Here is a 4769-nt window from a genome sequence, read left to right as displayed (position 1 = left end):
CACACAACACACAACACACAACACCCCTGAAATGATAGCAGGGGCTGATGATGTAAGAAGAATACCCAGAAACCCAAAGGAAATACCAGCAAGGTGACTCATGGTGTGTGTGTTATCGACAAATCTTTTGTAATACGAAACCAGAACCTATAGTTTGTGTATGCGTGTGTGAGAGAGAGAGAGAATGGTAGTGGTGGTAATGGGATTCAAGCAAATAAGACAAAGACTAAGACAAATATTGACAATCCCCAATAACAGCGTAATTGCAATTTTAACAGAATATGCTGGGTTAAATACGATAATATTAAAAGCGTCAACAATTTCATTAAAAGTGTCATTTTTATTTGATCTCATAGAGCAAAATTATTTCCTTCGTACTTCACAGCAGGCAGCCAGCAAAGTCAGCCTGCTGCCCCCAAAATATTCAGGCTTTTTTTTTATCGCTTTAGACACAGCCATTGCCTTTCATCGCAACATGGATCACCCTTTCAATAATCAAACCAAAAACTTAAACCTTTTAATGGAATATAATATGTATAACTTTGTTTTCATTAGTGTATTATCAAATGAATGTAGGAACCGATGTGTTTTTGGCACCCTACAACGAGCCGGTTGTATCATGTTTCTACAGTAGCCCAGAAGCAACAAACCAAACACGGGCTCAGGATAAGGTTGTTCGGGTTTTTCACGCGTTTCACAACCTCTGTAGTTTCTCCTTCGCACTTGGAAGGCGAGGGTGTAGCGAGTCTACACCGATACAAGCCACTACATCCTACACACTGGATCTTTAAGACATCTATCTTATCTTTATAATAAATGACTAAACCATATCCTGCTGCTTAAGTCCCTAAGTATCTATAATGACATTTACAGTAGATACATCTGAACCCTACACGCACCATCTGTCCCTTGGATGCTCAGTCTGACTATTTATCTTTCCCTGTCTCTCTTGCTAGAGTTCAATGTAAGTTAAGTGCTATGTAGCCCGACATCTGCAGCCAAACTGGCGCATGGTCTAGACTAAAAAACCTTAAGAGACTGTGGCCTTTTCATGTCTGGGAAACAAGACTAGACAGCACCTGAAGAGCTGGAAAGAAACATATTGCTGTCTAAATACAAATAATGAGTTAAAACACTTTTTATAGACGGATATTTTCACAATTAAAAGTAAAACTATAGCTCTGTTTTCTCTGTAGAATATTCTGCACGAGTGCTAGAGCGATACTAATTACATACCAGTCTGTTAAACAGCCTACACTGCACATATATCAAAGAGGGCCCTGGGTCTTTCTCACACACACCAACACACACACACTAACTTTCCTGTAGACTGGCAGACGGCCCAAAACACCTGCTCCTCAAGCTGTCCTCAAGAATCAGACACACAGAAGAGGACAGTAGAAGGATTCAGATATACTGTTGTCTGTTCCACAAATCTTTTAGCATATGTATTCAAATTAACAATTGTTATTGAGTCCACATTTTGTGTTGTGTGAGTTTGTTGCAGAATGCCCTCCAACTGTTTTCATACTGTGAGGGTGGGACATACACAAGCTATTGTGGAGGAGAAAAAGCAAAATAAATAGTTCATCAAAGAGATAAGGCAGCACAAAAACAGTCTGTCTTGTGCCAAAACACAAACAGCTGCCCTCAGAATTACACCTCTGTTAAAGAGAAAAGAAATGCTAGACAAATTTGCATTAATGTCGCCACAATATGAAGGTTTTTTCCTCCTAATTCATGCAAGTTCTTCCTCTGCATCATGAGCATTAGTTAAGGTGAGTTTGTGAGTATTCTTCCTCAGCTGTTATTACTTTACACACTAAAAGCCCAAAAACACAGACAGAAAACAAACTGCCATTACACACCCCTTTACACACACACACACACACACACACACACTGTGGACAGTCTCCATGTCTGCAGCCTGTGTATAATTGCACGTTAACCACTGTTTTTTTTTGGTAACGGTAATTAGGCAGAACAATCAAGACAGAGTCTGCTATGCAATGATGTCTAAACTACTGGTCTCAGATCAGTAGTTAAATAAAATTCACAGTTTGAGGGAGGTCAGAGAGTAAGACCGTTTTCTTTGCTACAGCTAGTGAAAGAAACAAATAAAAAGACAAAGCCCTCTTAAACTGAAACTTATTTTTTGTTATGCATTTGACAAAATATTAAAAAACACGACAACAAAAAAGGTGTGCTCAGTTGAAGAGCAAAGCCACGACATCACAATGAAAGGACTGTTATCACAGCAAAATATTGTTTATTCATTTCAACCTGCTGTTTTTCCTTCCATTTTTAGTGTCAGCTTCCATTAAAAATCCTTGTTTTTACATGTCCAGACAATACACCAGATTCAGTTCGTGTTGTTGTTGGTTTTGCTGTAGAATGGCTGAAGCAGCTGATGACTACCAACAACAGCAGTCATGTTACGATAGATGGAAATAAAACTGTGTATAGCTCAACGCAACAGTGGCAGATTAAACTGGCTGAGGAGGAATAGAGGCAGATGCGCTTTTCCTCCACAATAAATAAAACACATCTCCTGCAACAATCAACTGAATTAACCTGACGAGAGCAGTCAGCTGTTCTGCCTCATTGCTCTGTGTCTAATGGTTAAACTTCAAGCTGAGCTAGCACACGCTTGAATGTGTGTGTGTGTGTGTGTGTGTGACCCTCTGGACAATGGGGTGTTACTGGAGCGTGCAGTCTAAGTCTTACGATGCAACAACATAACCCCTGAGGCACCAATCACACCTGCCAGTCACACTGACATACAAATGCATATCGCTCGTGCACACACACACACACACACACACACACACACACACACACACAACTGCAATGTTTTTGTCCTTGAAAATATATTTTGTAAGGAAAGGTTTTGACTTTGAAAGTGGCACATAATTTACCTATCATGGTATAAATAAGTTTATATAACGGAGGACAAGTCAGTGTTTTTCATGACTCAATTTAGGGTGAAACAACATATAAAATACTGCCATGGTGAGCTGCATAGGTAATGTGTTCAAACAGTTTTCTCATTATTCACAGTCAGATAAACATGGAGCAATTATTCAAAACCCGTCACACTATGACAAAATAAAATACACGCGCGCACACACACACGCACGAACAAAAATTATTGATGGCATGCTTCATACCTAACGAGTAAATAAACTGCACTGTGTGGAGGTCTAAGCTGTTTTCTCCCATCATGCACAGCTGAATGAATGCTATTTGCAAACCACCTCAGGAAAGGAAAAGAAACATGAATAAACAGTTGAACTGTGCAAATGGTGTTCTTTGTTTTGCACAATAAATTCATTTGGAAGTATGACTTAACTTTGTGTGTGTGTTGTGTGTGTGTGTGTGTGTGTGTGTGCGCGCGCAAGTGCGGAATGTATGTTTTATGTGTCCTGATTGTATAAATTCAGCTTCTATCTTCCGTGGACTTATTCCCCTGCATCCTCCCACATGTTGGTTTCAGCTGTGAAGAAAAGAAGTGTGTTTGGTGTGCTGTGTGCTTTTGGAAACTGACATGAAGTCCATTCCCTTGTTCTGGATTGGTTGCATTCAGGAAGCAGCCCCCACACCCCTCCATACACACACACACACACACACACACACACACGCACACAAACACTCACAGAGCACTACTGTACATCCTAAAGCATGCTGTGTCCCCCAGAGCGAAAGGAAAACGCCTTCTTCCTCTCAGCAGCAGCAACTCTACTCAGATCTGCTGAGTGTTTATTTTGGTATGTTTGTGTGTACCTGTGTTGTGGTGTGTGTGTTGTTTGTGTGTTGCTCTACGGTGATAATGACGGTGTTTACCAAGGATAACACGAGTAACAGTTGAAAATACTGTTGTTTAAGCTAATATGTTTGTGCATCTGCTGTGCATTGTGTTTTTTAATTGAGGGTGGAATTTTAAAATTAGATGATAATACCCGGAGGTGAAACACCTGTGTGTCATTGCTGTGTGTGTATTTGTTATTCAGCAGAGAGTGTGACGTATAACATAGTAAAAGCTAGACGATTAACCGACCATATATCCTAAATTGTCAGAAAGGGAGCATTGGGTGCAGTATGTACACGTGATATGCAGGATCGTTTATCAGTCGCTGATGCACGACGCTTATTAAGCCAGGTATCTTTTACTATGACTACGATGGGTCAACCCTCAATCAAATTCGTATGCGGTCAGTACTTCATATTAGCAGCTACACTGACAGTATTATTGTAGTTAAAAACATGCAGGAAATGAGATGGGAGCATGTTTTTTTTTCTGGGCTGATCCCTTTATACAGTTCGTTTTAGTGGTGTCGTCAGATGGACCACTGTGCAAGCGTAGCATCTACTGCGTGTGCTGATAATTTGCGATACAATGGCAGGCAGAAATCGACAGTCGTAGTAATAACTTGTCCCTGCTCGGGGTTGCACACCACACAAGAAGAACACACCCACACAACCACTTTGAGCTAGGGTTAAACCTCGGTCATCAGGTTAGTGGTGCAGCATGTCAACTAGTGATGAAGTGTGAACTAACACAGGCATTTCACCTCTGGTGTATTATAGTAGTATATATATATTATATAATACGTGTGTAAACTGACTCCTTGAACACCGCTTCTTGTTCCCTCGTTTCTCAGACTAGCCAGGTCCTAACAGCAAAAGAACAATACAACCACAGATATGTAAATAAGTGCCCCTCTCCCTCCGAGGTGTCGTGCGTGGCGTGGGTTTGAGCCGGACAATCT

General features: G+C 40.7%; 1 protein-coding gene across 1 annotated transcript in view; it reads right to left on the bottom strand.

Moving 5' to 3' along the window:
- Nucleotides 1-4769, bottom strand: part of ptk2aa (protein tyrosine kinase 2aa) — a 54302-nt gene that overhangs the window by 46093 nt on the left and 3440 nt on the right. The window lies entirely within an intron of this gene.

The sequence above is a fragment of the Morone saxatilis genome, unplaced genomic scaffold (assembly GCF_004916995.1).
Source record: "Morone saxatilis isolate NCDOM2014 unplaced genomic scaffold, NCSU_SB_2.0 Contig9, whole genome shotgun sequence".
In the NCBI taxonomy this organism is placed as follows: domain Eukaryota; kingdom Metazoa; phylum Chordata; class Actinopteri; family Moronidae; genus Morone; species Morone saxatilis.
This window is presented reverse-complemented; position numbering and strand designations above follow the sequence as displayed.